We start from the raw sequence: 14,061 nt of genomic DNA, 5'->3' as shown, positions 1-14,061 counted from the left end.
TCCCAGGTTGTCCTAACTCAGCTCGGATTAGTATACTAAGGGCTGTTCCAATTATTGCAGCCCATATCCCAAAAATTATGTATATTGTACCAATATCTTTGTGGTTAGTAGAAAATATTCATCGCGGTAAAATGTCTGAAAAATAAGAGATAAATTGTAAATTTATTTATGGATTTAAAAGCCTTTTACTAAAATTTTTGGCTTTATATTTTATTTAGAATTTAAAATTGCAAATTTTAAGGAGAGTTTTCTAAAGCTTAAAAAAATTTAGGGGCAGCACCTTTTCATTTTTGAGTGCCCTCTATCACTGAAAATATTTCTTGGAACATAATAACATTACTTTTAACATGGCAAAAGTTTGTACCCTTAATAATTCTTAATATTCATAATAAAATATCCAGCCTAATTATCTTAACTTTAATTAGCTCTACTATTTGAGGGTCATTGGGGGGGCTGTTTCAAACAAGAACAAAGAAAATATTAGCTTTCTCTTCAATTGCACATATAGGATGACTAATTAGTGCTACAATATGTAGAACTAATATAGTTATAATATATTTCTAAATTAATTCTTTATTCTTAATCTTTGCTTCTATAACCATAAGGTCCTTAAAAATAAACTCAATCAATACTACTTTATTTACAACAAAAAAAAATAAAATCTTAATTTATACTCTAATATTGAATATAGGAGGGATACCCCCTACTAGGGTTTTACCCCAAGCTAATAGCTCTATCAATATTAATCAAATTAAATTGAATAATCCTAAGTATAATTCTTATCATAAGAGCTATAATAAATTTAGTCTTCTACATTCGCTTGAGCTATGTTGCCCTAATACTAAATTCTTTCTCAAAAAAAAAATATTTTTCAAATTTCCTCAAGATACTCCCCTTATTTTATTATTATTTTATTAAGAGGGCCAGTAATCAACATATTTTACTAAAGCTTTAAGTTAAACTAAACTATAAACCTTCAAGTTTAAAATAAATTTTTTTAAGCTTTAGAAAACTCTCCTTAAAATTTGCAATTTTAAATTCTAAATAAAATATAAAGCCAAAACTTTTAGTAAAAGGCTTTTAAATCCATAAATATTTTTACAATTTATCTCTTATTTTTCAGACATTTTACCGCGATGAATATTTTCTACTAACCACAAAGATATTGGTACAATATACATAATTTTTGGGATATGGGCTGCAATAATTGGAACAGCCCTTAGTATACTAATCCGAGCTGAGTTAGGACAACCTGGGTCAATAATAAATGATGATCAAATTTATAATGTTATTGTAACTGCCCATGCCTTTGTTATAATTTTCTTTATAGTAATACCTATTTGGCAACTGATTAGTCCCATTAATATTAGGAGCCCCTGATATAGCCTTTCCCCGACTTAATAATATAAGATTTTGATTGCTTCCCCCTTCTTTTTTACTATTACTATCATCAACAATAGTAGAAAACGGGGCAGGAACAGGATGAACAGTATACCCCCCTTTATCAAGAAATACTGCTCATACAGGAGCATCTGTCGATTTAACCATTTTTTCATTACACTTAGCAGGTGTATCTTCAATTTTAGGTGCTATCTATTTTATTACTACAATTATCAATAAACGAACACAAGGAATAATTATAGAACGAATACTTCTTTTTGTTTGATCAGTACAAATTTTACTTCTTCTATCTTTGCCTGTTTTAGCAGGTGCTATCACAATACTTCTTCAGATCGGAATTTTAATACATCCTTCTTCGATCCCGCAGGTGGGGGAGACCCTATTCTTTACCAGCATTTATTTTGATTTTTTGGGCACCCAGAAGTTTATATTCTTATCCTACCTGGATTTGGAATAATCTCTCATATTATTAGTCACCAAACAGGAAAAAAAGAACCTTTTGGAACTTTAGGGATAATCTATGCTATATTAGCAATTGGAGTATTAGGTTTTGTTGTATGAGCCCACCACATATTCACAGTAGGAATAGATGTCGATACACGAGCTTACTTTACAGCAGCCACAATAATTATTGCAGTACCAACAGGTATAAAGATTTTTAGATGACTAGCCACAATTCATGGTGCAAAGCTAAATATAGATCCATCATTATATTGAGCTTTAGGATTTGTATTTTCTCTGCTTTTACGTTACATCTGAGACCTCACAACACCGCTCCCGGGAGGGCTCAAACCACCAGTCTTTTGAATAACAGCTGAACGCGCTAACCATTGCGCCATGGAAGCCCAAAAATTAAATGTTCGTCAAGTATTGTGGAAAAACTCTGACATTTTACGTTACATCTGAGACGTCACAACACCGCTCCCGGGAGGGCTCAAACCACCAGTCTTTTAAATAGCAGCTAAACGCGCTAACCATTGAGCCACGGAAGCCCAAAAATTAAATGGTCGTCAGGTATTGTGGAAAAACCTTGACTTTTTACGTCACATCTGAGACATCACAACACCGCTCCCGGACTGGCTCGAACCACCAACCTATTTGTTAACAGCCGAACGCGCTAACCATTGAGCCACGGAAGCTCAGAAATTGAATGGTTGTCAGGTATTGTGGAAAAATTATGACTTTTTACGTTACATCTGAGACCCTACAACACCTCTCCCGGGTGGGCTCGAACCACCAACCTTTCGGTTAACAGCTGAACGCGCTAACCATTGCGCCACGGAAGCCCAAAAATTAAATGTTCGTCAGGTATTGTGGAAAAACTCTGACATTTTACGTTACATCTGAGACGTCACAACACCGCTCTCGGGAGGGCTCAAACCACCAGTCTTTTGAATAGCAGCTGAACTTGCTAACCATTGCGCCACTGAAGCCCAAAAATTAAATGGTCGTCAGGTATTGTGGAAAAGTAATGACTTTTTACGTTACATCTGAGACGTCACAACACCGCTCCCGGACTGGCTCGAACCACCAACCTATTTGTTAACAGCCGAACGCGCTAACCATTGAGCCACGGAAGCTCAGAAATTAAATGGTTGTCAGGTATGGTGGAAAAATTATGACTTTTTACGTTACATCTGAGACCCTACAACACCTCTCCCGGGTGGACTCGAACCACCGACCTTTCGGTTAACAGCCGAACGCGCTAACCATTGCGCCACGGAAGCCCAAAAAATAAATGTTCGTCAGGTATTCTGGAAAAACTCTGACATTTTACGTTACATCTGAGACGTCACAACACCGCTCCCGAGAGGGCTCAAACCACCAGTCTTTTTAATAGCAGCTGAACGCCCTAACCATTGCGCCACGGAAGCCCAAAATTTAAATGGTCGTCAGGTATTGTGGAAAAACCTTGACTTTTTACGTCACATCTGAGACCTCACAACACCGCTCCCGGATGGGCTCGATCCACAAACTTTCGGTAAAAAGCCGAACGCGCTAACAATTGAGCCACGGAAGCTCTGAAATTAAATGGTCGTCAGGTATTGTGGAAAAGTTTTGACTTTTTACGCTACATATGAGACCCCACAACACCGCTCTCGGGAGGGCTCAAACCACCAGTCTTTTGAATAGCAGCTGAACTTGCTAACCATTGCGCCACGGAAGCCCAAAAATTAAATGGTCGTCAGGTATTGTGGAAAAGTAATGACTTTTTACGTTACATCTGAGACGTCACAACACCGCTCCCGGACTGGCTCGAACCACCAACCTATTTGTTAACAGCCGAACGCGCTAACCATTGAGCCACGGAAGCTCAGAAATTAAATGGTTGTCAGGTATGGTGGAAAAATTATGACTTTTTACGTTACATCTGAGACCCTACAACACCTCTCCCGGGTGGACTCGAACCACCGACCTTTCGGTTAAAAGCCGAACGCGCTAACCATTGCGCCACGGAAGCCCAAAAAATAAATGTTCGTCAGGTATTCTGGAAAAACTCTGACATTTTACGTTACATCTGAGACGTCACAACACCGCTCCCGAGAGGGCTCAAACCACCAGTCTTTTTAATAGCAGCTGAACGCCCTAACCATTGCGCCACGGAAGCCCAAAATTTAAATGGTCGTCAGGTATTGTGGAAAAACCTTGACTTTTTACGTCACATCTGAGACCTCACAACACCGCTCCCGGATGGGCTCGATCCACAAACTTTCGGTAAAAAGCCGAACGCGCTAACAATTGAGCCACGGAAGCTCTGAAATTAAATGGTCGTCAGGTATTGTGGAAAAGTTTTGACTTTTTACGCTACATATGAGACCCCACAACACCTCTCCGGGGTGGGCTCGAACCACCAACCTTTCGGTTAACAGCCGAACGCGCTAACCATAGTGCCACGGAAGCCCAAAAATTAAATGGTCGTCAGGTATTGTGGAAAAATTTTGGCTTTCTACGTTACATATGAGATCCCACAACACCGCTCCCGGGTGGGCTCGAACCACCAACCTATTGGTTAACAGCCGAACGCGCTAACCATTGAGCCACGGAAGCTCAGAAAATAAATGGTTGTCAAGAATTGTGGAAAAGTAATGACTTTTTACGCTACATCTGAGACCACACAACACCTCTCTCGGATGGGCTCGAACCACCAACCTTTCGATTAACAGCTGAACGCGCTAACCATTGCGCCATGGAAGCCCAAAAATTAAAGGGATAGAATCAAGGATTTCCGACTAGTACAAGATGAGGGCAGTTTTAGGTTAAAAAATGTGCCTAAAATTATGTGTGCCAAAAAAAAATCGAATTAAACCGTTTAAAATTAAGAAAAGTACGTTAGATATTTTGAAATTCAAACTAGCCGCGAATACCACCCAACTTGTTTTGTTACCCTAGTGACGTTCCTAACGTCCACTGATTCATTGGTTGTTTGGAAATAGGAGTATATAGGTAGCTCTAGATCACTGTATAGTAGCTTTTCTCCTTCACTGGGGAAGCGGCGCATATTCGAGAAGACATTTGTAAACATAATTCTGATTTATCATGTTTATTATCCTTTGTTTCCTTAACTCTTGGTTACGTTGTAGAGTTGGGATGATAGAGATTTGTCAAAATAGTTACGGGTAATGGCCAAAACACCTCATTTTTGCGCTATTTTGGCAAAGGCTTAGCTTCCATGAAAAATACTAATTTGGCGAAAATGCAAAATGCACAATAGTATGAAAACTACTTTTAGGTGTAAATCTACTATATTTCCGTGTGAGAGGAGGCTAGCGGGGTAATGTAGGTGGTTCGCTCGTGTTTTTGCCGAACGACTGTAGAGGGAGCAGTGATGGGAGCGGCGCCGAAAACTAATTCTTTTAAACATTAATTAAAAATAGTTAAGTTATTAAAACTATCAATATATATATATATTTTTGAAAACGTAATTTTAGGTTCTATCTGATTTAAAAAAATGAAAGCTTTTCGTTTGTAGTCAAAAGATTGATTCTATCCCTTTAAATGTTCGTCAAGTATTGTGGTAAAACTCTGACATTTTACGTTACATCTGAGACGTCACAACACCGCTCCCGGGAGGGCTCAAACCACTAGTCTTTTGAATAGCAGCTGAACGCGCTTACCATTGCGCCACGGAAGCTCAGAAATTAAATGGTCGTCAGGTATTGTGGAAAAACCTTGACTTTTTACGTCACATATGAGACCTCACAACACCGCTCCCGGATGGGCTCGATCCACAAACTTTCGGTAAAAAGCCGAACGCGCTAACAATTGAGCCACGGAAGCTCTGAAATTAAATGGTCGTCAGGTATTGTGGAAAAGTTTTGACTTTTTACGCTACATATGAGACCCCACAACACCTCTCCCGGATGGGCGCGAACCACCAACCTTTCGATTAACAGCTGAACGCGCTAACCATTGCGCCACGGAAGCCCAAAAATTAAATGTTCGTCAGGTATTGTGGAAACACTCTGACATTTTACGTTACATCTGAGACGTCAAAACACCGCTCCCGGGAGGGCTCAAACCACCAGTATTTTAAATAGCAGCTAAACGCGCAAACCATTGAGCCACGGAAGCTCAGAAATTAAATGGTTGTCAGGTATTGTGGAAACTTTATGACTTTTTGCGTTACATCTGAGACCCTACAACACCTCTCCAGGGTGGGCTCGAACCACCAACCTTTCGGTTAACAGCCGAACGCGCTAACCATAGTGCCACGGAAGCCCAAAAATTAAATGGTCGTCAGGTATTGTGGAAAAATTTTGGCTTTCTACGTTACATATGAGATCCCACAACACCGCTCCCGGGTGGGCTCGAACCACCAACCTATTGGTTAACAGCCGAACGCGCTAACCATTGAGCCACGGAAGCTCAGAAAATAAATGGTTGTCAAGAATTGTGGAAAAGTAATGACTTTTTACGCTACATCTGAGACCACACAACACCTCTCTCGGATGGGCTCGAACCACCAACCTTTCGATTAACAGCTGAACGCGCTAACCATTGCGCCATGGAAGCCCAAAAATTAAAGGGATAGAATCAAGGATTTCCGACTAGTACAAGATGAGGGCAGTTTTAGGTTAAAAAATGTGCCTAAAATTATGTGTGCCAAAAAAAAATCGAATTAAACCGTTTAAAATTAAGAAAAGTACGTTAGATATTTTGAAATTCAAACTAGCCGCGAATACCACCCAACTTGTTTTGTTACCCTAGTGACGTTCCTAACGTCCACTGATTCATTGGTTGTTTGGAAATAGGAGTATATAGGTAGCTCTAGATCACTGTATAGTAGCTTTTCTCCTTCACTGGGGAAGCGGCGCATATTCGAGAAGACATTTGTAAACATAATTCTGATTTATCATGTTTATTATCCTTTGTTTCCTTAACTCTTGGTTACGTTGTAGAGTTGGGATGATAGAGATTTGTCAAAATAGTTACGGGTAATGGCCAAAACACCTCATTTTTGCGCTATTTTGGCAAAGGCTTAGCTTCCATGAAAAATACTAATTTGGCGAAAATGCAAAATGCACAATAGTATGAAAACTACTTTTAGGTGTAAATCTACTATATTTCCGTGTGAGAGGAGGCTAGCGGGGTAATGTAGGTGGTTCGCTCGTGTTTTTGCCGAACGACTGTAGAGGGAGCAGTGATGGGAGCGGCGCCGAAAACTAATTCTTTTAAACATTAATTAAAAATAGTTAAGTTATTAAAACTATCAATATATATATATATTTTTGAAAACGTAATTTTAGGTTCTATCTGATTTAAAAAAATGAAAGCTTTTCGTTTGTAGTCAAAAGATTGATTCTATCCCTTTAAATGTTCGTCAAGTATTGTGGTAAAACTCTGACATTTTACGTTACATCTGAGACGTCACAACACCGCTCCCGGGAGGGCTCAAACCACTAGTCTTTTGAATAGCAGCTGAACGCGCTTACCATTGCGCCACGGAAGCTCAGAAATTAAATGGTCGTCAGGTATTGTGGAAAAACCTTGACTTTTTACGTCACATATGAGACCTCACAACACCGCTCCCGGATGGGCTCGATCCACAAACTTTCGGTAAAAAGCCGAACGCGCTAACAATTGAGCCACGGAAGCTCTGAAATTAAATGGTCGTCAGGTATTGTGGAAAAGTTTTGACTTTTTACGCTACATATGAGACCCCACAACACCTCTCCCGGATGGGCGCGAACCACCAACCTTTCGATTAACAGCTGAACGCGCTAACCATTGCGCCACGGAAGCCCAAAAATTAAATGTTCGTCAGGTATTGTGGAAACACTCTGACATTTTACGTTACATCTGAGACGTCAAAACACCGCTCCCGGGAGGGCTCAAACCACCAGTATTTTAAATAGCAGCTAAACGCGCAAACCATTGAGCCACGGAAGCTCAGAAATTAAATGGTTGTCAGGTATTGTGGAAACTTTATGACTTTTTGCGTTACATCTGAGACCCTACAACACCTCTCCAGGGTGGGCTCGAACCACCAACCTTTCGGTTAACAGCCGAACGCGCTAACCATAGTGCCAAGGAAGCCCAAAAATTAAATGGTCGTCAGGTATTGTGGAAAAATTTTGGCTTTCTACGTTACATATGAGATCCCACAACACCGCTCCCGGATGGGCTCGAACCACCAACCTATTGGTTAACAGCCGAACGCGCTAACCATTGAGCCACGGAAGCTCAGAAATTAAATGGTTGTCAGGTATTGTGGAAAAGTTATGACTTTTTACGTCACATCTGAGACGTCACAACACCTCTCCAGGGTGGACTCGAACCACCAACCTTTCGGTTAACAGCTGAACGCGCTAACCATTGATCCACGGAATCTCAGAAAATAAATGGTTGTCACGTATTGTGGAAAAGTTTTTACTTTTTACGCTACACCTTAGACCACACAACACCTCTCCCGGGTGGGCTCGAACCACCAACCTTTCGATAACCAGCTGAACGCGCTAACCATTGCGCCACGGAAGCCCAAAAATTAAATGTTCGTCAGGTATTGTGGAAAAACTCTGATATATTACGTTACATCTGAGACGTCACAACACCGCTCCCGTGAGGGTTCAAACCACCAGTCTTTTGAATAGCAGCTGAACGCGCTAACTATTGCGCCAGGGAAGCCCAAAAATTAAATGGTCGTCAGGTATTGTGGAAAAACCTTGAACTTTTACTTCACATCTGAGACGTCAAAACACCGCTCCCGGATGGGCTCGAACCACCAACCTATTCGTTAACAGCCGAACGCGCTAACCATTGAGCCACGGAAGCTCAGAAATTAAATGGTTGTCAGGTATTGTGGAAAAGTTATGACTTTTTACGTCACATCTGAGACATCACAACACCGCTCCCGGACTGGCTCGAACCACCAACCTATTTGTTAACAGCCGAACGCGCTAACCATTGAGCCACGGAAGCTCAGAAATTGAATGGTTGTCAGGTATTGTGGAAAAATTATGACTTTTTACGTTACATCTGAGACCCTACAACACCTCTCCCGGGTGGGCTCGAACCACCAACCTTTCGGTTAACAGCTGAACGCGCTAACCATTGCGCCACGGAAGCCCAAAAATTAAATGTTCGTCAGGTATTGTGGAAAAACTCTGACATTTTACGTTACATCTGAGACGTCACAACACCGCTCTCGGGAGGGCTCAAACCACCAGTCTTTTGAATAGCAGCTGAACTTGCTAACCATTGCGCCACTGAAGCCCAAAAATTAAATGGTCGTCAGGTATTGTGGAAAAGTAATGACTTTTTACGTTACATCTGAGACGTCACAACACCGCTCCCGGACTGGCTCGAACCACCAACCTATTTGTTAACAGCCGAACGCGCTAACCATTGAGCCACGGAAGCTCAGAAATTAAATGGTTGTCAGGTATGGTGGAAAAATTATGACTTTTTACGTTACATCTGAGACCCTACAACACCTCTCCCGGGTGGACTCGAACCACCGACCTTTCGGTTAACAGCCGAACGCGCTAACCATTGCGCCACGGAAGCCCAAAAAATAAATGTTCGTCAGGTATTCTGGAAAAACTCTGACATTTTACGTTACATCTGAGACGTCACAACACCGCTCCCGAGAGGGCTCAAACCACCAGTCTTTTTAATAGCAGCTGAACGCCCTAACCATTGCGCCACGGAAGCCCAAAATTTAAATGGTCGTCAGGTATTGTGGAAAAACCTTGACTTTTTACGTCACATCTGAGACCTCACAACACCGCTCCCGGATGGGCTCGATCCACAAACTTTCGGTAAAAAGCCGAACGCGCTAACAATTGAGCCACGGAAGCTCTGAAATTAAATGGTCGTCAGGTATTGTGGAAAAGTTTTGACTTTTTACGCTACATATGAGACTCCACAACACCGCTCTCGGGAGGGCTCAAACCACCAGTCTTTTGAATAGCAGCTGAACTTGCTAACCATTGCGCCACGGAAGCCCAAAAATTAAATGGTCGTCAGGTATTGTGGAAAAGTAATGACTTTTTACGTTACATCTGAGACGTCACAACACCGCTCCCGGACTGGCTCGAACCACCAACCTATTTGTTAACAGCCGAACGCGCTAACCATTGAGCCACGGAAGCTCAGAAATTAAATGGTTGTCAGGTATGGTGGAAAAATTATGACTTTTTACGTTACATCTGAGACCCTACAACACCTCTCCCGGGTGGACTCGAACCACCGACCTTTCGGTTAAAAGCCGAACGCGCTAACCATTGCGCCACGGAAGCCCAAAAAATAAATGTTCGTCAGGTATTCTGGAAAAACTCTGACATTTTACGTTACATCTGAGACGTCACAACACCGCTCCCGAGAGGGCTCAAACCACCAGTCTTTTTAATAGCAGCTGAACGCCCTAACCATTGCGCCACGGAAGCCCAAAATTTAAATGGTCGTCAGGTATTGTGGAAAAACCTTGACTTTTTACGTCACATCTGAGACCTCACAACACCGCTCCCGGATGGGCTCGATCCACAAACTTTCGGTAAAAAGCCGAACGCGCTAACAATTGAGCCACGGAAGCTCTGAAATTAAATGGTCGTCAGGTATTGTGGAAAAGTTTTGACTTTTTACGCTACATATGAGACCCCACAACACCTCTCCGGGGTGGGCTCGAACCACCAACCTTTCGGTTAACAGCCGAACGCGCTAACCATAGTGCCACGGAAGCCCAAAAATTAAATGGTCGTCAGGTATTGTGGAAAAATTTTGGCTTTCTACGTTACATATGAGATCCCACAACACCGCTCCCGGGTGGGCTCGAACCACCAACCTATTGGTTAACAGCCGAACGCGCTAACCATTGAGCCACGGAAGCTCAGAAAATAAATGGTTGTCAAGAATTGTGGAAAAGTAATGACTTTTTACGCTACATCTGAGACCACACAACACCTCTCTCGGATGGGCTCGAACCACCAACCTTTCGATTAACAGCTGAACGCGCTAACCATTGCGCCATGGAAGCCCAAAAATTAAAGGGATAGAATCAAGGATTTCCGACTAGTACAAGATGAGGGCAGTTTTAGGTTAAAAAATGTGCCTAAAATTATGTGTGCCAAAAAAAAAATCGAATTAAACCGTTTAAAATTAAGAAAAGTACGTTAGATATTTTGAAATTCAAACTAGCCGCGAATACCACCCAACTTGTTTTGTTACCCTAGTGACGTTCCTAACGTCCACTGATTCATTGGTTGTTTGGAAATAGGAGTATATAGGTAGCTCTAGATCACTGTATAGTAGCTTTTCTCCTTCACTGGGGAAGCGGCGCATATTCGAGAAGACATTTGTAAACATAATTCTGATTTATCATGTTTATTATCCTTTGTTTCCTTAACTCTTGGTTACGTTGTAGAGTTGGGATGATAGAGATTTGTCAAAATAGTTACGGGTAATGGCCAAAACACCTCATTTTTGCGCTATTTTGGCAAAGGCTTAGCTTCCATGAAAAATACTAATTTGGCGAAAATGCAAAATGCACAATAGTATGAAAACTACTTTTAGGTGTAAATCTACTATATTTCCGTGTGAGAGGAGGCTAGCGGGGTAATGTAGGTGGTTCGCTCGTGTTTTTGCCGAACGACTGTAGAGGGAGCAGTGATGGGAGCGGCGCCGAAAACTAATTCTTTTAAACATTAATTAAAAATAGTTAAGTTATTAAAACTATCAATATATATATATATTTTTGAAAACGTAATTTTAGGTTCTATCTGATTTAAAAAAATGAAAGCTTTTCGTTTGTAGTCAAAAGATTGATTCTATCCCTTTAAATGTTCGTCAAGTATTGTGGTAAAACTCTGACATTTTACGTTACATCTGAGACGTCACAACACCGCTCCCGGGAGGGCTCAAACCACTAGTCTTTTGAATAGCAGCTGAACGCGCTTACCATTGCGCCACGGAAGCTCAGAAATTAAATGGTCGTCAGGTATTGTGGAAAAACCTTGACTTTTTACGTCACATATGAGACCTCACAACACCGCTCCCGGATGGGCTCGATCCACAAACTTTCGGTAAAAAGCCGAACGCGCTAACAATTGAGCCACGGAAGCTCTGAAATTAAATGGTCGTCAGGTATTGTGGAAAAGTTTTGACTTTTTACGCTACATATGAGACCCCACAACACCTCTCCCGGATGGGCGCGAACCACCAACCTTTCGATTAACAGCTGAACGCGCTAACCATTGCGCCACGGAAGCCCAAAAATTAAATGTTCGTCAGGTATTGTGGAAACACTCTGACATTTTACGTTACATCTGAGACGTCAAAACACCGCTCCCGGGAGGGCTCAAACCACCAGTATTTTAAATAGCAGCTAAACGCGCAAACCATTGAGCCACGGAAGCTCAGAAATTAAATGGTTGCCAGGTATTGTGGAAACTTTATGACTTTTTGCGTTACATCTGAGACCCTACAACACCTCTCCAGGGTGGGCTCGAACCACCAACCTTTCGGTTAACAGCCGAACGCGCTAACCATAGTGCCAAGGAAGCCCAAAAATTAAATGGTCGTCAGGTATTGTGGAAAAATTTTGGCTTTCTACGTTACATATGAGATCCCACAACACCGCTCCCGGGTGGGCTCGAACCACCAACCTATTGGTTAACAGCCGAACGCGCTAACCATTGAGCCACGGAAGCTCAGAAAATAAATGGTTGTCAAGAATTGTGGAAAAAACTTGACTTTTTACGTCACATCTGAGACGTCACAACACCGCTCCCGGATGGGCTCGAACCACCAACCTATTGGTTAACAGCCGAACGCGCTAACCATTGAGCCACGGAAGCTCAGAAATAAAATGGTTGTCAGGTATTGTGGAAAAGTTATGACTTTTTACGTTACATCTGAGACCCTACAACACCTCTCCAGGGTGGACTCGAACCACCAACCTTTCGGTTAACAGCTGAACGCGCTAACCATTGATCCACGGAATCTCAGAAAATAAATGGTTGTCACGTATTGTGGAAAAGTTTTTACTTTTTACGCTACACCTTAGACCACACAACACCTCTCCCGGGTGGGCTCGAACCACCAACCTTTCGATAACCAGCTGAACGCGCTAACCATTGCGCCACGGAAGCCCAAAAATTAAATGTTCGTCAGGTATTGTGGAAAAACTCTGATATATTACGTTACATCTGAGACGTCACAACACCGCTCCCGTGAGGGTTCAAACCACCAGTCTTTTGAATAGCAGCTGAACGCGCTAACTATTGCGCCAGGGAAGCCCAAAAATTAAATGGTCGTCAGGTATTGTGGAAAAACCTTGAACTTTTACTTCACATCTGAGACGTCAAAACACCGCTCCCGGATGGGCTCGAACCACCAACCTATTCGTTAACAGCCGAACGCGCTAACCATTGAGCCACGGAAGCTCAGAAATTAAATGGTTGTCAGGTATTGTGGAAAAGTTATGACTTTTTACGTTACGTCTGAGACCCTACAACACCTCTCCAGGGTGGGCTCGAACCACCAACCTTTCGGTTAACAGCCGAACACGCTAACCATTGCGCCACGGAAGCCCAAATTAAATGGTTGTTAGGTATCGTGGAAAAACTTTGGCTTTCTACGTTACATTTGAGATCCCACAACACCGCTCCCGGGTGGGCTCGAACCACCAACCTATTCGGCTGTTAACCAATAGGTTGGTGGTTCGAGCCCACCCGGGAGCGGTGTTGTGGGATCTCAAATGTAACGTAGAAAGCCAAAGTTTTTCCACAATACCTGACGACCATTTAATTTTTGGGCTTCCGTGGCGCAAGGGTTAGCGCGTTCGGCTGTTAACCGAAAGGTTGGTGGTTCGAGCCCAACCGGGAGAGATGTTGTAGGGTCTCAGATGTGACGTAAAAAGTCAAGGTTTTCCCACAATACCTGACGACCATTTAATTTTTGGGCTTCCGTGGCGCAATGGTTAGCGCGTTCAGCTGTTATTCAAAAGACTGGTGGTTTGATCCCTCCCTGGAGCGGTGTTGTGAGGTCTCAGATGTAACGTAAAATGTCAGAATTTTTCCACAGTACCATACGAACATTTAATTTTTGGGCTTCCGTGGCGCAATGGTTAGCGCTTTCAGCTGTTAGCCGAAAGGTTGGTGGTTCGAGCCCACCCGGGAGCGGTGTTGTGAGGTCTCAGATGTGACGAAAAAGTCAAAGTTT

General features: G+C 42.3%; 2 non-coding genes across 2 annotated transcripts; both read right to left on the bottom strand.

The window, feature by feature from the left end:
• Positions 1 to 3,789: 3,789 nt before the first annotated feature.
• TRNAK-UUU (transfer RNA lysine (anticodon UUU)) lies at positions 3,790 to 3,862 on the bottom strand. Its single transcript has one exon. It is a non-coding gene; the product is annotated as a tRNA-Lys (tRNA).
• A 6,207-nt stretch (positions 3,863 to 10,069) lies between these two features.
• TRNAK-UUU (transfer RNA lysine (anticodon UUU)) lies at positions 10,070 to 10,142 on the bottom strand. Its single transcript has one exon. It is a non-coding gene; the product is annotated as a tRNA-Lys (tRNA).
• Between the last annotated feature and the right edge of the window lie 3,919 nt (positions 10,143 to 14,061).

This window comes from Phalangium opilio, unplaced genomic scaffold (assembly GCF_054372755.1).
Source record: "Phalangium opilio isolate 3A_F unplaced genomic scaffold, DU_Popi_V2 ptg001865l_1, whole genome shotgun sequence".
Classification (NCBI taxonomy): domain Eukaryota; kingdom Metazoa; phylum Arthropoda; class Arachnida; order Opiliones; family Phalangiidae; genus Phalangium; species Phalangium opilio.
This window is presented reverse-complemented; position numbering and strand designations above follow the sequence as displayed.